The sequence below is a fragment of the Eurosta solidaginis genome, chromosome 5 (assembly GCF_040869045.1).
Source record: "Eurosta solidaginis isolate ZX-2024a chromosome 5, ASM4086904v1, whole genome shotgun sequence".
Classification (NCBI taxonomy): domain Eukaryota; kingdom Metazoa; phylum Arthropoda; class Insecta; order Diptera; family Tephritidae; genus Eurosta; species Eurosta solidaginis.
Genome location: NC_090323.1, coordinates 237,355,518 through 237,379,880, shown reverse-complemented (window position 1 = coordinate 237,379,880; position 24,363 = coordinate 237,355,518). Strand labels below are relative to the sequence as shown.

The window sequence follows — 24,363 nt, the reverse complement described above, 5'->3', positions numbered from 1 at the left end:
GGAAGGCTAAGTTCGGGTGTAACCAAACATTACATACTCAGCTGAGAACTTTGGAGACAAAATAATAGAAAATCACCATGTAGGAAAATGAACCCAGGGTAACCCTGGAATGTGTTTGTATAACATGTTTATCAAATGGAAGGTATTAAAGATTATTTTAAGAGGGAGTAGGCCATAGTTCTATGGGTGGACGTCATTTAGGGATATCGCCATAAAGGTGGACCAGGGCTGACTCTAGAATTTGTTTTTACGATATGGGTATCAAATGAAGGGCGTTAATGAGTATTTTAAAAGAGCGTGGGCCTTAGTTCTATAGGTGGACGCCTTTTCCAGAAATCGCCATAAAGGTAGACCAGGGGTTACTCCATAATGTAAATGAAAGGTGTCAATGAGTATTTTAAAAGGGAGTGGGCCTTAGTTCTATAGGTGGACGCACTTCCGAGATATCGCCATAAAGGTGGACCAGTGGTGACTCTAAAATGTGTTTGTACGATATGGGTATCAAATAAAAGTTATTAATGAGGGTTTTTAAAAGGAGTGAAGCTTAGTTGTATATGAGAAGGTGTTTTCGAGATATCGGACCAGGACATCATCTGTCGGGTACCGCTAATTTATTTATATATGTAATACTACGAACAGTATTCCTGTCATGATTCCAATGCCTTTGGATTTCGACCTGCAGAACTTTTTCATTTTCTTCCACTTAATATGGTAGATGTCACACCCATTTTACAACGTTTTTTTTAAGTTATATTTTGCGCCAAAAAACCAATCCAATCACCATGTTTCATCCCTTTTTTCATATTTGGTATGTCATTATGGAAAGGACAGACGGCCGACTGTGTATAAAAACTGGGCGTGGCTTCAACCGATTCCGCCCATTTTCACAGAAAACAGTTATCGTCATAGAAGCTATGCCCGACTTATGGCATTAAAAGTATTCTACACAAATTAAATGAAAAAGGGCGGAGCCACGCGCATTTTGAAATTTTCTTCTATTTTTGTATTTTGTTGCACCATATCATTACTGGAGTTGAATGTTGACAGAATTTACTTATATACTGTAAAGATATTCAATTTTTTGTTAAAACTTGACTTTTAACATTATTTTTTTTAAAAAAGTGGGCGTGTTTGCCATCCGATTTTGCTAATTTTTATTTAGCACATATAAAGTAATAGGAGTAACATTCCTGCCAAATTTCATCATGATATCTTCAACGACTACCAAATTAAATTTAAAATTTTAAATTACCTTATTTTAAAAGTTGGCGGTGCCAAGCCCATTGTCCAAGATTTTACTATTTTTCTATTTTGCGTCATAAAGTCAACCCACCTACCAAGTTTCATCGCTTTATCCGTCCCTGGTAATGAATTATCGCAGTTTTTCGGTTTTTCGAAATTTTCGATATTGAAAAAGTGGGCGCGGTTATAGTACGATTTCGTTCATTTTAAATAGCGATCTGAGATGAGTGCTCGGGAACGTACATACCAAGTTTCATCAAGATACCTCAAAATTTACTCAAGTTATCGTGTTTACGGACGGAGGGACATGGGGAAATGAATTTCTTTTTTCGCCCAGATCATTTTCATATATAGAAGTCTATATCTATTTCGATTAGTTTATGCCGTTACAGTGTACCGTTATGCGAACAAAATTAAAATACTCTGTGAGCTCTGCTCAGCTGAGTATAAAAAAGTACTTCAAAAGCACAAAAAAAAGTGTCCAAGTAATGGTAAAAAGCTGGTTCCTGGCAACCCTTAAACGAAAATAGATATCAAAACAGAAGGATGCGCAAAGGTTGCAACACAAAAGCACGTTGTTTTCAAGCGCGCCGATTGGTTAATTTCATAGCGTCACGAGAGAGCAGAAAATCTACACAAAAGCAAAATAAGTATCTGACAGATGCAAAGCAAAAGCACCACAGGGTGATAACGCAATTTAATTATTTGCACAGTAGGAAGTAGCAATTTTTCGTTATGGCCAATATTTTTTATATACACAAATGAAACAGGTTCTTTCTATATATCTCATGCAAGATCTCTATATGCCAATGCATGTACGCACGAACACAAATCAGTCAGTTGCTCTGTGCCTGCACTTAACAAAATACCAACAAATAAACAAATCAAAAATGTATTTATGTTTATAGAAGTTGTACAGCGTGGACCCGTTGTGGGTGCGAAGGGGGAGGCATGTACTCACAGCATGTCATGAAACGAATTACGAACGAATAGAAAACGAATGAACAAAAAACAGCTGCCGGCTGCATGAGGCAACAAACAGAAAGCGGTAAGATAGGAAAACGTGAAAAAAATTATGAAGAGACAACAAAATGGGATGATAGCGACAATGGCAACATTAACAGAGTGCTTGTGCTATGTCAGTTGTTGTTCGGTGGCCATACCAGTTGGAACTCTGTTGTTACTGTGTGTGCGAGTTTTATTTAACGCTTAAACAGTTAATTGTGTAGAAATCGTATTTACGAGTTTCCGCGGCGTTAAAAATCTAATAAAAGAAGAAAAATATCGAATTAATCGAAATCGATGTTGCTGTGTTATAACTCAAACTACGAATTTAGTTTATACATTTAAATTAATTTCGCTTTAACTATTTCTTCCAGTTTGACGGTACGATAGTTGCTTTATGCGTCTAATTACATTCTTGCGTATATTAAATCATTCAAAAAGGATTCATATTGCGTGCCGTGCAGAGTGCTAAATACAAATCGAACACAACTACACACTAATATGCTTCTATGAAAGAAGCGGGTGCATGTGTGTGTGTGTGCGTTTTTAGTACACCTTAAATGTTCTGGGTGCGTTTTGTACTAAAATCAAGTTGCAAATGCTGCAAATTCTTAACGACAACGAATTGAGTTGCAAGTACAAATCTAAAAAGAAGTTCAAGTCGTGTTGCTGGCGTTCCGGTTCTAGTTAAAGAACGAAAGTGAAGACGACGCCGATTCATTAACGTTGTCGCGCGTTCCGTCGTTCATTGTTTTGGACGCTCGTGTGACTTTCAAGCCGTCGGTTGAATATTTTATTGTTAGAATTTTGTGAGAAAAAAAAAAAAAAATAATTTTTGATGCATTAATATACCGCAAAATAGTTTTACAATAAATTTCTGTTTACATTAACAAGTTTATTTATAAACAAAAAAATGTGCATGATCAGCAAATGTGAAATTCATTAAACAAAAAAGCCTTATCGCATAAAAAAACCAAAGTTCCATTGTCACTCAGTTTGTTTCGGAAATTTTTAGCTTAACGCTTCTAAGAATTGGCAGTTAATTTGAAAAAATTGAGTGGTGAGCTGCTAAGACACCAAAAGCGTATTAAGTGATAAACAAATAGCAAAAAATCTGTTGAATAAAAAACAAAACAAAAAAATAATAAAGTACAAACAAAAAGTGCAAACTTCGGAGACACCAACAGAAGTAAAATATAACAGAAAAAATAACAAAACACAAAAAGTGTAAAAAAATAAACCAAAAACGCCGGTGGTGATTGTGTGAACGAGTTTTTGATCGCTAACTTGCGCTGCAAAAAAGGTAAAAAAAAAAAAACAAAAAGCGTACCCCATGTATAATATGTAAATCAGGTACATATTATGATAAATTTGTGTGTACGTATTAGGGTTTCCTGTTTTAGGGGGCGTTTAAGCCGCGGCCTCTTATTTTAAAGGTTTATTTAATTTATTCCACACCCACAGTTTTTACTCCATTTTTTCTTAAATTGGTAATACAAAAACTTGAAAAAAAAATTATTATTAATTTTATCGTCAAAAGTAAAATTTTTAGTTTTAGTTCAGAAAGTTTCAATTGAAGTTCAGAAATTCACATTTGAAATTCAGTACTATCAATTGAAGTTCAGAAAGTTTAATTTGAAATTCAGAAAATTTCAATTTAAGTTCAGAAAATTTCAATTGAAGTTCAATTGTCTTTCAGAAAGTATCGTTTGGAATTTAGAAAATTACAATTGAAGTTCAGCCTTATCAATTGAAGTTAGAAATTTTATTGATAGTTCGGAAAATTACTATTATAGCTCAGAAAGTTTAATTTGAAGTTCAGAAAATTTCAACTAAATTTTTATTTTTGGTTCAAAAAATTACAACTGTCTTTCAGAAATTTCAACCTGAACTCCAGAAAATATCAATTGAAGCTCAGAATTATCAATTGAAGCTAAAAAATTTTATTGAAAGTTCGGAAACTTATTATTATAGCTAGAGCTTACGATTTCTCGAACATGTTCGAGAAGAGATTTCTCGCGAGTCTCGCCTTCTCAAATTACTCGTAAGGCTCGCGAGCTTCTCGACATTCAACTTAATCGATCCATTGCCTGTTTTATATAGAGCTTACGATTTCTTCTGGAGCACAAGCCAAAATGTCCAAAATGTATTGTGACGAATATTAGTTACACTAAGTGATACTCACATCACTAATCTGATACTAAGTAAATAAAGCCACAACAACAATAAAGCAAGCTGCCACACTTGTATGCACATAAACAAATATGTCTACACAAATGTCCATACAAGCAGCGGAGAGAAACGCACAAACACATGCATATATCTGAGATACTCCCAAAAGTAGGCGATCATCGGTGGAAGTATCACTCACATATACACGCGCATATGACTATGTGAGAAGCTATAATTGTGCATCTGTAGTTAGCTGATGAGTTTATAGCTGGTAAACAAGTAGTAAATTCTAGAAGATAGAAACGCCTAGAAGTATACGAACGAGACATCATAGAGTATAAATGGAGTTAAAGCTGAGTAATCAGTTTGATTTAAGCAAGCTATTGGTTGTGAAGTATCAGTGTTATTGTGCAGTACTTTAATAAAGGCCATTTTGTAATATTGAATATTAGAGTTATTTATTCAACAGTTTAGCGATACGAACGTTAGTAGAAGGTGTAAAATAAGCGGGGATTCTGACTGAATTGAAAGTCGAGAAGTTCGCGAGAATTACGAGTAATTCGAGATACGAGAATCTCGCGAGAAGCCGTGTTCTTGATGTCTGGTTGCAAAATAAAATATTGCGAACAAAATTATATGTATAATAAATATGGTTTGAGTTAAATATCATTGAAGCAATATAATCAACAAAAAAGTCACAAGTAAAAAAAACCAAGTGTATAAATACTGTCCATAGAGCGATTAAGTAAGAATGTCGAGAAGCTCGCGAGATTTACGAGTACTTCGAGACACGAGTTCTCGATTTCTCGGGTCTCGATAATCTCGCTTGTGTTCGATAAGAAATCGTAAGCTCTAGTTATAGGTCGGAAAGTTTTATTTGAACTTAAAATAATTTCAATTGAAGTTCAAGAAATTTCAATTGAAGTTCAGATTTTTTACTTATAATTCAGAAATAACAATTTTAGTTTATAGTGTTACTTCAGAGTTTTATGTGGAATTCAGAACATTACAACTGTGGCTGAAAATGTTTATTTATGATCACAAAAGCTATAAAAAAAGGAAATAGCCAATTTATACACGTTAAAAGTTTAAGCCTTTATTCAAAACTTTTTTGAACTACAAAAAACAAACAAAAAAAAAAAAAAAACCAAAAATTCAAACCGATTTTCAAAATTATAAACTTTTTCTGAATTCATTTTGACAATTTTGGTTTTTGTTTCGTATATATTTCAGCCCTCAAATTCAAATCAGATTTCAAAATCTTATTGATTACGAGGTAAAATAATTGAGGACTGAAATATTTTTGTTTAACATTTTATCCAGTTTAGTCTGAAATCTAAAGTAAGTATAATTGAAATCTTCTGTTGTATATTCAAGAGTTTCAAAATTACTACAAAAATGTTTGAAAAAGTGCCTAAAACTAGGTTATAATTTGTAACCGTGTACAAGGTGGCGTATAATTAATCACTAAACCATTGTTCTCTGTATTTTATTTAATGGAAAAGTTTGTTTATCTTTGTGAAATATTTTTATTTAATAAACGAAAAAATGATTTCGACCAAATGTCGACCGCCAGAGTAGAAGAACTTTTTTATGGGCATTTTTTCTTACTCCTGCCAGAACCCTGGGCGACATGTTCTAGTATTCCTAGATAATATTCTCATTAATAGGCCCGGCAAATAAGATTTTTGTCGTAGTATCGTGCGCTGACAGATGAGTAGATTACATGTACTTTTATGCAGAACGGTAAATCGAGCGACATTAGCGCCATCTGACATACAAAGGTCCGCAATTTTCAACTTTTGCTACATGTAAAGCATAAGAAGAAGAATTTGACATTTGTTTTGGCTATGAGTGCTTTCAGACTTCGCAAGTGAAATAATTTTTCCCACTTGTTGGTACTTTTCCAAAATTTTTCGTAATTAAAAACTGCAAATGAATAGAAGACAAAATATGTTAGCAAGTATTTTTCTTGTATAGTGAGAATGTTTATAACAGCGCTTCGCGAAATATTTTATGTAAATGAGCAAGTCCAAATAAGTTTCAACTGATAAGTCTGAAGTTCTGTTCATATGTATATACAAACACAGCATCTTGCGCGATTGTGGCGGTGCTCGCTTCTGTATTAAAACTCATGAACATTTTTACCAGGCCATAAGACCTTAAATAGTCTGATGCATGTTGACGTAGTCCAACGACTTAAAAAATACCAAGGGAAAATGTCTAGAACGGGTGAACCGATTGTTCTGGCTAGCCGGTCACTAAAATGTGAGATTAAGCAAGCCAATGCTTAGCATTAGACCTGGAAACAACCCCGACAACTGCACTGCATGCCATTTTGCACATTCAACCTGTAGACCTAGTGGCAAAGAACATAGCGTTAACAACTACAACGAGACACAGCGCCTCGGGACAGCTTGAGCGCAGACCATACGGCGATAGAAGTTTAACGTCATAAATTACAGGGCGAACAGACTATATTCCGTATCTGCGCTTCCAAGATCCTCTTAGAACCACAATAGATAGTGGATGGTTGGAGAAAAGGTGCCAAAATGCCGGACGAGGCGATAGTGTGGGGTCTGCTGTATACTGTGCTGATCCGGAAATAAACGACCCTACAGTTGCCAGATCAGTATAGTGTTTTTCAGGCGGAAGTAGTAGCCGTAACCAAAGCAGTAGAAACACTGGAAGAAAATAGCTTAAACTGCAGCCGCGTTGGTTTTATATTGGAAGCCATCCAGCAGTTAAGGCAATGATCTCGCATAGCACAGTATCTAAAAGTGTGTTAGAGTGTAAGCAATCCCTGGAAAGAATCGGGACAGGAAGAAGCATACATCTATATTGGATCCCAGGGCATATGGAAATAGATGGGAATAAAAAGTAAATGAACTAGCTTATAAAGGTGCATACTTTGAAGCTTGCACTGAAATGATGCTAGCAAAATCAACAAATCGGTTCTGCTGTTCTTGACCTAAGGGAGACCGATTTCTTTGCCAAGCGAAGAAATTAGTTTAGCCATTTCAACAGAAGAGAAATTGTCGCTCTTGAGTTAACAAAATTCTGTAAAATCGACAGATTCTTAATCAATCTAACTGATTTTTCTGTTAACACAACTGATTTCACTGGTCATTTCAACAGCGAACAACAGTCAATGCATGAGAAAATTTCAAAGAGAATTTTACGCTCACTGCGCTCTCTACTTTGTACTTATGACGATGGTGCCACATGTTAAAAACAAAAACATCAAAATAAGAAAACCACCAAATCGAAAAAACACTCAAAATGGGAAAACAACAAAAAAACTGGTTTTTCAGTTATCAATACAAAACCCTTTTTTGAATTTACTGTGCACAAAATTATGAGATACCGGGACACCTATTTATCGGGTACAATTGTGCAACTTCTCGCCCAAGCGAAATGCAAAATTGCGCCCTCTTGTTGCAAAAGTTTTGTTTGAACGAACAGGATTTTTCCAAAGTTAGTAACATTTTGTTCAAGTTTTTACGAATTTTCACTCACGCGAACAAATTTAATAAGATAATAAAAAACATCCGTTTTAATGTTGATGTTTCCGGCAGTATAAAAGTTTGAGTTGTTTTGGAATCGTTTCAAAATAAAGTGTTACGAGAATTCAACTTGCCGAATTATACGAAAAGTTACTCCTGTGGTGAATTACCTTCCCGCTATTTGATTCTTTACTTCTCTATAACCTACAAGTTCTCTATAATGTTATGTCAAACATATATACAAGTTTTGTTCGAAACAATCAAGTGTGGTAACTTTACATGCGAGAGAAGAAATTGCAACTGAAAGAATTGAGTATCAGTTTCGTGACTACTTCAAAACTATAAATTAAATAAATTATAAAAAATAAAATTTGGTGATTTGTTCGTTGCCTTACAAGATCGTGTATCTCTCTCAGCTCTTCTTCCAAGATACCAGTGGATTTCTTGACATTTCTCAGCATCAGCATCTATCCCAAACTTCAAATCAGCTGGCAGTCGAAGGTAATTGCCAAAAATTGCCTTAGCGGGAGTTTGGCCCGTTGTCTCATGCACTGCCGATCGGTAAGCCATTAAGAATAATGATATGTGTGTATCCCATTCCTTATGGTACTTGTCTATTGCTTTCCTTAAATGCTCCTCCAAGGTTCTATTGAAACGTTCCACCATACCATCGGACTGAGGATGCAATGCAGTTGTCCGTGTTTTTCGAATGCCCAACTTCTTACACATTTCTTGGAACGCAGTTGATTAAAAATTCCTGCCTTGGTCAGCATGTAACTCCATTGGTACACAATACCTCGCAACCCAATCGTTTGTAACCACTTCTGCTACTGTTTCTGCTTCTTGGTTTGGGATTGGGTATACCTCTGGCCATTTACTGAAATAATCCATAACCACCAGTATGTATTTGTTCCGCGGTTGCTAGTAGGAAATGGTCCTGCGACATCCATGGTGATCCTTTAAAATGGTGCACCTCAAATATACTCCTTCATCTGGCCATTACTTCGTGTTTGGGCCTTTGTTGCAAACCTCTCAGTTGGCAATCCACTCGGTAACTGACGGCAACCAACCCAATAGAATCCCTGCTTAATTTTCTCGAGCGGCTTCGTAATTCCAAGATGACCTCCACTTGGACCGTTATGTAGTTCATTGAGAACGTCGGGAATCCTTTTCCTTGTAACAACTATCAGTTTCCTCTTACTTTGACCATCCTCACTCTCTCATACTCGATGCAAGCAAACGGATATCAACTCTAAACTGTTCTACTGTGCCCAATATGACTTCACAATGGGACTCTCTGCTGACATATCCTCTCTATTTGGTCTTTCTTTTCTTTCGAGCCCTTGCATAACATGTGACAGATCTGTATCTTCTAGCTGACACTTCCTTAGTTTTTCCTTGTCCCATTCATCTGTACATGTTATAGTCAATAGCCGGACATCTATAATGTCTTCTTTAGCCTCGGCCTTTGAACAGTGTTTGCATTCCAAACTACATGGTCTTCGTGAGATTGCATCAGCATTTCCATGGGTTACTACCTTTTCGATGCTCAATGGAAAAGTCATAGCTTTGGCGTCGCTCGATCCACCGTGCCAATTGTCCTTCCGGATTACGGAACTGCAGAAGCCATTTCAACGCTGTGTGATCTGTCCTGACGCGGAATCGCTGGCCGTAGAGGTATTTGTGAAAATGTTTAATGCACTATACCAATGCCAACAGCTCTCTCCGTGTAACGCAGTAGTTCTTCTCTGGTTTTCCAATTGAACGGCTGTAATATGCAACTACCTTCTCCTGTCCATCGACCAGTTGTGATAAAATGCCTCCTATAGCATAATAGAATAAATGTTGCTCCTGGAATCGGATATGGCAACATTAGGGCAGTGCACGAACGCTCCTTCAATGTTTGGAAAGCCACTTCTTGCTCCTTCTTCCATTCAAAAGCTTTATTTCTTCTTGTAAGCTCATGGAGGCTATGGGATACGCTGCAAAAGTTTGGTACTAATCGGCGGTAATATGTGCACAGCCCAACGAAATTCATGCAGGTTCAGTGGTCTTGGCCAATCCTTTACTGCCTCTATCTTTTCATTCGCAGTACAGATGCCTTCTGTCGTTACCTTGTGACCCAAATAATTTACTTCCCTTTTAAACAGCCAACACTTTTTGGGACTTAGTTTCAGACCAGCCCCAGCTATTCTCTGGAAAATTTCCTCCAAGTTCTTAAGATGTTCATCAAAGTTGTTGCCCAATACGATGATGTCGTCTAGGTACACCAAGCATGTTTTCCAATGTAGTCCTTTCAGTACCTGGTCCATGAGTCTCTCACAAGTAGCTGGTGCATTACAAAGTCCAAAAGGCATCACTGTAAATTGTCAAAGACCATCACCGACACCGAAGGCTGTTTTCTCTTTGTCTTCCTCCTTCACCACCACTTGCCAGCAGCAGCTTTTTAAGTCCAGTGTGGAAAACCAATTCGTACCAGATAGCGAGTCCAGTGTGTCATCAATTCTTGGCAATGGGTATCTATCCTTTTTCGTAACGTCGTTCAACTTTCGATAGTCCACGCAAAACCTAATTTTTCCATCCTTCTTCACAAGTACCACAGGTGAGCTCCATGGACTAGCTGATGGTTCGATGACGCCGCTGTCGCTCATTTCTTGTACGATTTGACTCACAACTTCCGGCTTCGCCAGTGTAACACTGCGAGGAGCTCGACGGATCGGCCTCGCATCTCCAGTGTCAATTTGACATTTTACAAGTTGGTGCGGCCTGGTTGGGAGCCATCTTGGTCAAATATGTTGGCATACTTTAGGAGCAGTTGTTTTGCCTTACTCTGATAGGCTTCCTCTAGTCTCTCCGTCCATGCCGTGATGTTATTTGAAATATCCGTATTACTAGATGAAACGTGTTCCTGGAGCTGTTCACAGTTAATAACTACTTCAGCCTCTTCAGCCCCAAAATAGCTCCTTTGGTCAGTTTGAGTGGTGACTTGAACTCATTGAGTACTCTTACCGGAATACGTCCATCTTGTTTTGTCATAGCCAGGGTTTTTCCTACAAGTATGTTTAGTGCTGATTTGTTTGCTGCTTCGACAACCCACAATTTGTTTGTCCCACAATCTCCATCAACCTTTGCCCATATGACTGCTTCGGATTTCGGTGGTATTTGCTGACTCTCTTCCACCAGCACTTGTTTACAGCTCGAGCCTCTCTCGTAGCCGAAGTTAAGTGGCACAACCATGTTCTTATATCGCATCGTCTTGCTTTGCATATCGATCTTGAAGCCTTGGTCGATTAAGAAGTCCACTCGAATTATGATTACATCAACAATCTCTTCCACTATAAAATTGTGTAGTACCGTGACGTTCCCAATTGCTACTTCACATGCTACTTCTCCAATTATCTGGGTGTTCTCTCCCGTGGCTGTACGTAATCTTGCTCCAAGCAATGGTCTTATCTTCTTGTTGACTAAATCTGATCGAACGATGGAATGAGATGCACCCGTATCTACAGTCAGTAAACGTTCCTTTCCATCCACATGTCCTCCGACAGTAAGATTCCTTGACCTTCTTCCAATTTGCGAGATAGAGATTATGGGGCATTCGATTGCGGGAGCCAGCTTTCGCCCCTTGCGGCTGACTTGCTTTAGTTTAACGATTGGGTGGACTTGGAGATATTTCCTCATCTCCTTCAGCTCTGCGTTTACGGCCATCTACATTGTTGGAACTATTAGAGTTGGTACTGCAATAACGTGCAATGTGCCCTGGCTTACCACAATTAAAGCATTTGACTGCATCATTATTCTTCTGTTGCGTTCCCTTTAAAGCTTCCAAAATTGCGGCTACCCACTCTGGTCTTTCTACTTCCACACGATGAGCTTTGTATGCTGGTTTACTCAATAGTTAGGCAGTTTCCTGAGTCAATTCATGTGATACCGTTTCTGCAAATGTTGGCTTTGGGTTTGCGTATGTAGCTCGCTTTGTTTCGACATCCCGTATGCCATTTATAAAGCTCTGAATCTTTACCCTTTCAGTGTATTCCACGGGTGCGTCCGCATTTGCCAAATGAGCCAACCTTTCAACATCCGAAGCAAACTCCTACAATGTCTCATTTGCTTTTTGGTAACGGGTTTGCAACTAAATTTGGTATATTTGTTTCCTATGCTCGCTTCTATAACGTCTCACGACAGCGGCCATCAATGCTTCATAGTTGTTCCGCTCTCCTTCGGGAATCGTCTGTAGGATTTCGGCTGCTGACCCCTTCAATGCTACGAATAGAGCTGCAACTTTATCTTCAGCATTCCAGTTGTTCACTGCTGGGGTCTTCTCAAACTGTAGCTTAAAGACCTGGGAAGGAACATAACCTTCAAAGGATGGTATTTTTACCTTTGGATTGCTTGCTGAAACAGCTGAGCAATTTAATTGTAACTCCTGTATACGACCTCTCGAAGCGTCCACCTCGGCTTCGATTTTTTCCTCAAACTGCGTTATTTTCTCGTCCATACGCGCTTCGAGTTTTGATGATATATGTGCCTCCTGCGCTTCGAGTTGTACTGTCATGCGTGCCTCTTGTCCTGTCAGTTGTGATTCCATCTTTGATGTAATCTGTGTCGACATTTCTGAAATACTCGTTTCTTGTGCTTCAATATTTGATGTTATTCATGTCTCTTGGGATTCCATCTTGGATGTTATACGGTTCTCCTGGGATTCTAGTTGAGACGCCATATATGTCTTTTGTTCTTCCAGTTGAGATGACATTTGCGACGACATTGATGTTACTCTCGATGTTTGTGCAGATATTGCAGCCAATATCATGTTCAAGTCTGCACTGGTAACTGTCTGCAATGTTTCGTTTTGCTCTTCAATTTTTGTTGTTGATTCTTCCACATCAAGATAAAAGACATACTCGTCCACATTAATTCCTTCCAATTCCATAGCCTCTCGTAGTCGTGCCTGAAGTTCGAGTTTATTGCCGGTTGTATTAAATCCACGGCTCTACAACTTCTTCTTCAGTTGCTGGATCTTCAATTCACGCCACTTTGCCATGTCCCTGTTGTATTCAAAATCTTCCGAATTTATTAAACAATTCCTCTTCTGACGCCAATTGTAACGAATTTAGAGAAATTCCTCTTATTTGCAACCTTCTGCTAACGTTCGAATTCCCGTTACTTCAATTCGCGCCACTTTGCCATGTCCTTGTTGTATTCAAAATCTTCGGAATTTATTAAACAATTCCTCTTCTGACACCAATTGTAACGAATTTAGAGAAATTCTCCTTATTTGCAACCTTCTGCTAACGTTCGAATTCCCGTTACCCGTCCTGCTGTATGGCGCAGAAGCATGGACAGCAGCAGATGAAGCGGCTTTGGGAGTGTTCGAGAGGAAAGTTCTGCGAAAGATTTATGGACCTCTACGCGTTGGCGATGGCGACTACCGAAGAAGATTTAATGATGAGCTGTACGAGCTATACGCAGATATCAACATAGTCCAGCGAATTGTAATGCAGCGGCTGCGCTGGCTAGGCCATGTTATGCGAATGAAAGATGATGCTCCGGCCAAGAAAGTGTTTCTATCGGAACTCGCCTATGGAAGCAGAGGTAGAGGGCGGCTCCCACTCCGTTGGAAGGACCAGGTGGAAAACGATTTAAACTCCCTTGGTGTGACCAATTGGCGCCGGTTGGCGGAGCGAAGGAGCGACTGGCGCGCGTTGTTGGACGGCCATAACCATTGAGAGGGTTAAGCGCCAATTAAGTAAGTTAGTAAGCCAACGTTCGAATCACTAAACTGTTGAATAAATAACTCCAATATTCAATAATGCAAAATGGTCTTTATTAGACTATTTTCACAATAACAATTCTACTTCTCAACAGATAGCGTGCTTAAATCAAACTGATTACTGATTACTCAGCTTCATCTCCTTTTATATTCTGTGATGTCTCGTTCGCATACTTCTAGGCGTTTCTGTCTTCTAGAATTTACTACCTGTTTACCAGCTATAAACTCATCAGCTATAACTACAGATGCACAATTATAGCTTCTCGCATAGCCATATGCGCGTGCATATGTGAGTGATACTTCCACCGATGATTGCCTACTTTTGGGAGTATCTCAGATATATGCATGTGTTTGTGCGTTTCTCTCCGCTGCTTGTATGGAAACATGTGTAGACATAATGATTAATTTGTTTACGTACATACAAGTGTCGCAGCTTGCTTTATTGTTGTTGTGGATTTATTTACTTTTTTACTGTCACTAATATTCGTCACAATATTAACAGTTTTGATTGGTATTCTTAGAGCGAAAGTAATAAGTATTAAATTAACAAAACTATGGGTAAAGTATAATAAAGCAACTTTTTTTGTTTATTTGACTACTAAAACGGTCAATTACGAATCAACAATTTGTGCGCAGTTGATTCAACATCTTGTTGCGATGGATAAAAATTGACAGAAATTTTGGTTGAATTGACTCGTACTTCGGTTGATTTTACCAGTCTTTTTCTTTCAGTGTGCTCCGTAAAAGTCCCAATTAGATTGGGCGAGATGAGGAGAAGGCGAGAGGTGCACATGATCGATCATGTTGGTCGACCAAGCGGGAAAGGCGTGGGCCCTTGAGCGGGGTTCAAAGTGTTGAAGATCATGTGTGGGTCTTACAGGCTTAGGCTAACAAAGTTACTCCTATTATTAAAAGGTGAGGAGTGTAGACTCATGACGGGTATTCTGACTGGATACTGTCTTCTGGCGCCACATGCCTTTAAATTAGGCTTCGTCAGTGATAGCAGATGTAGGAAGTGCGGATTGGATGAGGAAACTATAGAACACGTCATGTGTTCGTGCCCTACGCTTGCCAGAATAAGACTCCAGCTATAATGAGTGCTACGGCTGTCAGATCTATAAGCAGCAAGTGGCATAGGTCCCGGAAAGCTTTTGGCATTTTATGTAGGTCCTGGTTTTTGATTGGGTTTTTCAGTTGGGTCGTTAAACAAAGTTTTGGTAATACTATGGACTCGTTCAGTCTATGTGAGGTACTAACGGCCCTGCCAGTTCAACCTCACCTAATCCGTCTTTAGTATTTGTTTTATAATAGATATTAATAGCGATTAATGATTTTTATAGTTCAAAAACACACTCATGTGGTCCAATGTCCATTAACTTAATGTAAGAATAAAATAAAAAAATTATGCTTTTGTTTTATAAACAAATTTTAAAAGTCGTCGTCGTTTGAACATAGAACATCCATTCTTGTGTATAAGTAGAAATGGCTTATATGTATTATGAATATTTTGGCCCACTAAATGCTTTTTATGACATCAAGAGAAATGAACTTCTGACATACATACGTATACTATGTAGGTACCAATACAGCATTTGGATGATGGAATTTTAAATTTTTGTTAACAATAGAATTCATGTTGGTTGTTAGTGTAAAATTTGGTTGGCTCTGCTTCAAACAGCATTAATTTTGTAAAGTGTTTTGAAAAAATATTTATCACAACCCGAACAGGATGGGCAAGACGACAAATGTTTCGATTATGCCATGTAAATCTCTTTAGATTGTTTCTTCCCGTTGTTGAAGTTCACACATGCTAGGCGTAGGTAGACATTTTTGTCTACAGTGAATGCACTCTCCCGGAAGGGGATACATTCACTCAACGAGATAAAAATATAAACTATTCAATGATTACAAAAATAGAAAAAAAAAATCTTACAAAAAGTAAATTTTTGAACCTGGGCAGTACTTATCTATGTTTTAGAGACTAACTTCAAAAAACAGGAAAAATTCTTTCTGTTTGCGGTTCAATTAATCTCTCGAATACACAGAAAAACATTGATTTTGTCGCAATGTGAGTGCAGGCATGCTTAAGCAACGAACCGATATCATTTCGTTACGATAATCAACGTTAATAAACGAAACAAAGTCATTTCGTTTCGTTTATTAACGTTAAGAACGTTAAGCATGCCTGTATGAGTGTATGTCTGTATTTCCTATCGGCGTCTAAAGTTCTACTTACTCCAAACTGGAAAAAGAAGCGGTAAAGATGGGTTTCATGGTGAATGAGGACAAAACGAAGTACCTGCGGTCATCGATCAAAGAGTCAGCGCATACGCGCCTTGGCAACCACGCTACTGTTGGCAGCCATAATTTCGAAATAGTAAAAGACTTCGTTTATTTGGGAACCAGCATCAACACTAGCAACAACATCAGCACTGAAATCCAGCGAAGAATCAATCTTGCCAATAAATGCTACTTTGGACTAGGTAGGCAATTGAAAAGTAAAGTCCTCTCTCGGCGAACGAAAATCATACTCTACAAGTCATTTATCGTACCCGTCCTGCTATATGGGGCAGAAGCATGGACCATGACAACAGCAGATGAAGCGGCTTGGGGAGTGTTCGAGAGAAAAGTTCTTCGAAAGATTTATGGACCTCTACGCGTTGGCGATGGCGAGTAGCGAAGAAGATTTAATGATGAGCTGTACGAGCTATACGCAGAAATCAGCATAGTCCAGCGAATTAAAACGCAGCGGCTGCGCTGGCTAGGCCATGTTATGCGAATGAATGATGATGATCAGGCCAAGAAAGTGTTTCTATCGGAACCCGCATATGGAAGCATAGGTAGAGGGCGGCCCCCACTCCGTTGGAAGGACCAGGTGGAAAACGATTTAAACTCCCTTGGTATGACCAATTGGCGCCGGTTGGCGGAGCGAAGGAGCTACTAGCGCGCCTTGTTGGACGGCCATAACCGTTTACACGGTTAAGCGCCAATTAAGTAAGTAAGTCCAAAGTTCTGGAAAGATCTTGTTGAAATTGTTTACAGTAGATTCTCGTAGTCACTCTATATTGTTTTGGCTATAAGAAGCCGGCGGCAAAATAATCGGCATTTGGCATGCAAAATAATCTGCATAGAATTTTGGAAAAGTAGCTGGTAGCATGCCCCCTTTTAGGAAAATTTTTAATTTGCTATATCTCTGCGATTACTTGAAGCAGGCATCTATTAGGTATTCGGCATAGAGACAAATTTAGATCGGAGTGAGCATGTGTAGTATTGAGAGTGGGAGTATACGTAGTAGTGAGAGTGGGGGTAGGAATGGGTTTGTCAATGCAGCGAATAAAGGAAGCATGAGTATAAGGCCAATAGCTGCCGGGTGCGCTAGTTCCTGCAGTCAAACCAACTAGTTATATGCTAGATGAATATTAATATGTTTGCATGTTTAATGGTGTGTTCAATTTTACTTAAGATGTTTAAGAATTAATGAGCTTAATATCGGTAAATAACAATTGTTATTCAATTATTATTTTGGTTTTATTGGGAAAACTGAAAAGAAGGAAATATTTACTGGTATACTACGATGGTACCATTTCGAAAACCGCCACGTCATCATCGTCAGGCAATTTCGTAATGTTTTTTTTTGTTCCAAGATATTTCACAGGGGATGGAACCACGGTCAAACTGCTGAAATCACAATCGCCTAACCATTGTGCTATTGTATTGTATTTGCTTTCTTTGCTAATTTAAGTTTTATCCCATTTTCGACCTCTCGCACAATTAATCGCTAATTTACCAAATATCCCAACTAGTTCGAGTTATGTATGTCTTCCTTATTAAAACTGGTACAATTTTTTTTAACACGAAGATGTCCTAAGAAATATCGATTGCCAGTCTCTGCATCAACATCATATCAGTTGGCGTACTAGTCAGTTTATGCCAGACCTTCATACCTATGAACAAAAGTCATATCAGTTGACATGCGAGTCGATTAAGACATCAGCTTTTGATATACAAGTCGGTACATACATCAGCATCCTACTAGTTAAAATACTAGTTTATGGTACGGTAGTCATATTCGTGTTGAAAAATCATGCAAAAATTTCTAAATTAGCGAAAATTAATTTTGTTGCAAATTCAATCATGAAATATAAAAAATTGATATTCACTTTTGATATTCACCACTTTTGCTAAGTGGTTTGGCTTTTGGACTGCAGGGTATATAGGGACTAACAAACATTTTGGAAGCGGGTCAAATATTGGCAGTTTTCTTATATTTGGTTTTTAAAAAAATTGCATAATTTGATAAACAAAATTGTGAGTTTTGGGAAATTCCTGATAATTATACACCTTCTGCTAACGTTCGAAACGCTGAAATGTCGAATAAATAACTCCAATACTTAGTATTGCAAAATGGTCTTTATATAGTACTTCACATTCACAATTATACTCCACTAATAGCGTGTTTAAAACAAACTGATTACTGATTCCTCAGATTGCGCTACTTTTATACTCTCGGGTACCTCGTTCGCCCATTTCTCCTAAGGTCTAGACGTTTCACGAACATGACTTCTAGAACAGTTGTATCTCATGCTTGGTTATTTGGATATATATATATATGTATGTATATCGTTAGTTTATGTTTTTCTTCTAGCCATATGCGTGTGTGTGGGAGTATTCTGCTCTTAGCTGCCGGTTACATATATGTATGTTAAATATGCTCTTCGCCCTCAGCTTTGATGTTTACATGTGGCTGCTTGCTTTATTGTTGTTGTGCAATAGTTGCAGTACAGAGAAGAACCGAAATGCTAATGCGGCAATTACCCATCGACGTGTGCCGTACGTACGGACGTTTGTCGTACGAAACACGTTTGACCGAACCCTCAAGCGCGTAGGAATCAATGTGTGCGTCCGTGTACATGTACATAACATATTTGTGTGTGTATTGTTTACAGATAAGCACTGTTGCCATTGACCATTTTGCATGCATGCTTATGGAAACATCAACTTTTTCCAATTTAATTTTTGATGTTATAAAAGGCTGGAATTAATATTAAATAAATATAAATAGATCACAAATTTATAATCTGCACTTTTAATTAGTTGTTTTTGCATAAAACTGCAAACGGTCAAAAATTAGCGCACAAAAGTTTACTAGGCAACTCTGTTTAGTTAGAGAGCGATCAGCTGACACGTTCTTACGGAAAAATCAAAATTGTTTCGATTTCTAAGTTCCGGGCTACGTACGTACGGGCGTTGCACGTCGGTGAGTTTTTGTTTACATTGCACACTCATAAGAGAGGTCGTGTCAGCTGACACGTTTTTGGTACGTACGTTCGTGAGTCGCCACACTATCATTTCTTTCATTGGTCATAACTTCTGAAAAGGGAAAAGATATTTTAATCATTTGTGTTATGAATAAATCGTAGAATCGGAAATTAGTGGTCATATGATTTATTCAAAACAAAAATGGGTAAAATATCTTTACCCGTTCAGAAGTTATGACCACTTTAAAATCACAACCTGCTCTCAAACGAGGAAAGTATTTAATTTGCCCAAGGAAAACTTGTTTGAGGCGGCCCGCATCTAAAAATTTTTTGCATAATAATCTGGCGCGATATATTTCAAAAGAGATTAATTTTCCAATGAAATTTCTAGTATTTAAAAAGTCAAGGTATTCCTAAATCTAGTATATAAAAATACTTTTTAACTTACCTCATTTTAGATCTCGTTTAACGATACATTTCTTAGTGCATTTAAGTAAGCACAAATACATAAGTACAAATAAACACTCATACTTAAATACATACCGAAATACATACATACTTACTACAGGTGCAAACATTACTTCATTTTGATACAGTTATTCTGCGTTATATCATTTGCTCCTTCTCCACATTCATCTGGTCGTTATGCAGCTGTTCGCAGTGATTTCAACTACGAAATATTTTATATTATTTTAATGTTAATGAAAATAAATATGTTAAGGTGAATGCGCAAATCTCACTCTAGATGAAGTGTTATTTAAAAACACCTAAAATATTTTTAATTTATGTTAACTAAACTAATTAACTAACTTAATATTCAATGAAAGGATAAGCATTAGTTCTCAGATTTTCCCTTGACCATAGAGTAGATAAAACTCATATAATTCCGTATCTATCTTTGATAATTAATTAACGCAGTTTTCTACATTTTTCGTAATTTCGATTTTCGACTTCGAAGTGTATAAAGGCGGGGACAACCCCCGTGCCACATTTCAGCACGATATCTTCAACGGCATAGGATTTATGGCTTAGAATACTTTCAAATTTTCTTTTTCTAAATATATGCGCTGCCATGCCCATTTTTCCAAAATTCTTCCAAACTAATATTTCTAGTTATAAAGGTCGCAAATGGAAGTGGTTATCGTTCGATTTTGTCCATTGTCAATGCAAAACTATTCTGGGTCCAGACCAAATTTCGTAAACATATCTAAATGTTTAGTAAATCTATCGTGTAACGGTCAGACGGGTAGACGGACGGACATGGCTTAATCAAAATATTTTCCAAAGCTTATAATTTTGAGATATATCTAAATATCTCGATTCCTTTATATCATTACGTACTACCTTTATCCAATCAAAGTTATAATACCCTTGTGCCCTAAAAACTGCGCCGACAGCAGCATTGCCATTCTACAAATCCCGTCTGCAGACTTAATGGCTAAAAACATCCCGTTAGCAACTGAAACAAGGCTTAAGGCCTCAGGGCATGTTGAGTGTACGCCATATGGCCATAGCAGTATAGCGCCATCTAATATCGGGCAAACGGAATATATGGTCCCGCGCCTGAGCTTCAAAAGTTATCTTGGGCCACAATTGAGTCGGAGACTTGGTGCCACGATGCAGAAATGGCAGAAAATATTATAAATGTGTGAACGGTTGTTTCCAAATTAATTGAAGGGGTCGGGTCTGCTATTTACTGAGTTGATCCACAAATAAGTAAATCCTAAAGGCTGCCAGATTACTCCAGCGTCTTTCAGGCGGAAATTATAGCGTAATTAAGCTGTAGGTCACGTCAATATATATATATTGGTAGTCAGTCTGCGATGAAGACAATAATCGCACACAGTACTTAATTAAGAACTGTTCTGGAATACAAAGAAGAATTGGAAAAACTTCGCTCAGGCCGGAACATACATCTTTACTGCGTTCCCGATCAGAAAGGGATAGAAGGTAACGAAAAGGCTGATGAGTTGGTAAAGGAGGGTGCCGAACTCACTGAAAAAACAATAGACGTACCAATCCATTTGGAAAAAATTAAAAGAAGACAGGAGCTGCATAAGATCCATCAAGCCGGAACGGTGTGGACAAAAGCGCGAGGCTGCAAAATTTCAAGATCATGTGCAAAGCCTACCTTGTTAGACTCAAAAAGTGGCTCATATCTCTGAAGAGAGAAACTTAGGGCTCACGATGGGCATACTAACTGCACACTGCCTTGTGGACTCACATGCTTATAAGTTAGGTCTCGTCAGTAACATCAGGTACAGGAAGCGCGAGCTGGTTGAGCACGCTCTGTGTTCGTTTCCTGCGTTCGCCATGTCAAGGCTCCAGTTACTAAGGGCGGCAGAGTTGCCAGATCTCGAGGCAGCAATTAAGCCAAGTCCCAAAAAACTTCTTGTATTTACCTAGAGGGCGGAGTTATTCTATAACGTAAGTCCTGGTACCTGACTGTGGTTCTTCCGTTTGGTAGTCAAACAAATTCTGGTAATACCATGGACACATTCAGTCCATGTGAGTTCTTTATTGACCGTCCAGTTCAACCTAACCTAACCTAACCTAACCTAACCTAACCAAACCCTTGCGCACTAGTGCACGTTGGATACACAAATAAATACCTGACGTTATTTACCTCCTAGAAGATTTAGGCCGAGCTCCTCTTCCTCTTTGCTTCGGCCTTCTTTCTAATTAAAATAAAATTTTCCAAATTTTTGATGTTGCCGCGCCCGGGACTTGAACATACGATCTTCGGTGGGGGAAGCGTAGCACGCTACAATCACACCACGGCTGTCGCCTTAATAGTTTGCATCCTGAAAAAGAGCCAAATATCATGGGATTTACATTGCATTGATCTACGACATACATCTATACATACATATATAGCGTGTATTATAAAAAAAATAAATTGTAATGCCCATTTTAATTTATATGCATACTTACAAACATACACATACATACATACTTACATAGCAATGTTCAAGATATACAAATTTATAGCTTCATTCTCGAGTCCACAAAAAGGAAAAATATAAAAGGAATTTAAATGAGAAACAGGCCACAAAGAGAAAATTTTGTAGAAGTAAATAGCCGTAAATGTATTGGTGTAAGTGCGTGTATGTATTATGTATGGATGCTTTCTTGAGGGTTCTGAAGACGACGTCAAAGCAAAAGCTAAAAGTAAACCAATTAAGTAGAAACTGTTGCGCCTTCAATGATTTAAAAGCTATGCAATAAATGTTTAAGCTTGAACTGGATGTAAGGTAAAGTTAATTTAAGGCAATTTATTATCTAAAAATGTACAACAAATTTATTCAGGGATATCAAGGTTTCCTCCAACTGTTTTTATCAACTCAGTGTAGATATGGGAGATCTCTCCCTTCCTCTGCTGTCAATACTTTCTGGGCCGAAGTTTTTCACCCAGCATAACTAAGCCAGCAGATCCCTAAGACCATAATTGTTTGCACAATGCAGGCTAGGTTAGATTGAGTGGTAGCTACCTATTAGAAGAAGTAAGCCATAACTACTTCAAAATCGTTGATGAATAATGATACAATTTTAAATAAGAGCGTCTCGAGCCTGGCTGATATAAATTAATGTATGTAAAAAACCGAGGTTGAAGTAGTTTCGCCTATTTCTGATTCCAGCTCATTTTATTGCATGCAGCCCCACCAAGAATACCAATATATCCATAGTCCCGCATGTTCTTCTTCTAACCTATCATAGCCCAAATCAGCATTCATAGATGAGTCTTTATAAACTTTATAAACAGGGCAGACCCTTTGCTATTCTTTTTGGGGCCAAAAAGATATCGCTATACTGCAAGAGGAGGCATATGACCAGCTTTTGCTAAGCTGACTCGAAAAGAGCACATCGGTGTTCAGATGGTCCTCGAATTCCACGGAGGTCTACCCATGGCGATTTCCCGGGATACTAATATGTCTCTAAGCTAAATGATTATAGTCTTAAAATAGTTGTAAGCGCGTACAAGCTAGATCAAGCAATCCCAAAATTGTAAGAGTTGTTGGCTATCCAAGTATATGTTAAATTTTAGAACCATATTTAGTAGCTGAAAATCATCCCATCAGCCGTTCTTATCTCTTTTGAATGACTATGTTGAAGCTTATGGAGTGGCCCAGAATGCCAAAGTGCCCGACGTTAGGAAATCCATATCCCATATCACATGGCTTGATAACCGTGCATGCTAAAGCCACCCACAATACCAAGTTGGGTGTTGTTCAAAGAACGCGGCTGATACCAACAAACGCTGTCTGCTGTACTGACACTTATAATGCTTGCCGTAGAGCAGAATCGGCTACCATCTCATAAAGCGAAAAGGATACAACCCTTGATTATGGCAAACTTTTAGTTGTACAAGGCAACAAAGGCCTTCCTAGCTTTATTCGCCAGGATAGCTTACAGTCCAAAGTAACTGTGGTATTCCTGAAATTAAAGGAATCCTGAAAAAACCGATTCCGTATTTTCTTGGTTCGACAGCTAGCCTACATGGCTCAGCTCTGCCGTGTACAGAAAAACCCATCTGGTTTAAAAATTCCACCATTGCCAAGGACGGCCAGTTCATCTACGAAGGCAACACTGCGGAACACGGCTGTGTAGCGCAACCTTTCAGGTTGCCAGCGCAATATATAGCTTCTCCAAACCCAATTGTCAACCTCACCTATCCGCGGCGAATCCTGTTTCACTAACAGACGAGGCTCTGGCGACCCCAAGCTCCTCATGGAACTTGGAGGTAGGGAGGGAGGGAATGGCCTGAAGGTTTAATGTGGCCACATAAATCGTTCCCGAGATGGTCGGGCTAGCACCTTAATGGTGCTATGGCACCGGAGCGTACCGGATTTGTATCCGGCAAAGGACCATCACATCGATAACACTCCCCAAAGCCTTCGGGGAGCAACCTTATCGCTACAACAACAACAACAACAACAACAGAGGATAGGCAGGTGTATAGATAGAGAAAGTCAGAACAATGTCTGTCCGGCTTGGTCATATGGCTTTGGATATTTCATGTTTGTGTAAACGTCTTCAGAGTTAGCCAGAGCTGTTTAAAATAAAGTTCTGAAAAAATAAAGCTTTTTTTATCCATCAGGTAAATCTTCACTGAAAGAAAAAGACTGGTAGAATCAACCGAAATATGGGTCAATTCAACCAAAATTTCTGTTAATCTTTATCCATCGCAACAAGATGTTGAATCAACTGAGCACAAATCGTTGATCCGTAATTGACTGTTTTAGTACTCAAATGAAAAAAAAAAGTTGTTGCGACAGCTTCGTTCGAAATTACCTATGTTGCCATATAAATAAATAAATGTAAGGCGCGATAACCTCCGAAGAGATCTAAGGCCGAGCTTCTCTTCCAACTTGCATCGTGCTCCTCTTGATTTTCCCAAAAATTGGCCGGA

The 24,363-nt window shown here is 38.3% G+C and overlaps 2 protein-coding genes across 3 annotated transcripts in view; both read left to right on the top strand.

Moving 5' to 3' along the window:
• LOC137252877 (uncharacterized) overlaps positions 1-24,363 on the top strand; it is a 155,493-nt gene that overhangs the window by 5,481 nt on the left and 125,649 nt on the right. The window lies entirely within an intron of this gene.
• LOC137252876 (capon-like protein) overlaps positions 2,390-24,363 on the top strand; it is a 682,759-nt gene continuing 660,785 nt past the window's right edge. For both annotated transcript variants that reach the window (XM_067788997.1, XM_067788996.1), the window contains exon 1: positions 2,390-3,550. The gene's annotated coding sequence lies outside the window, so the exon portion shown is untranslated. The remainder of the gene's footprint in view (positions 3,551-24,363) is intronic.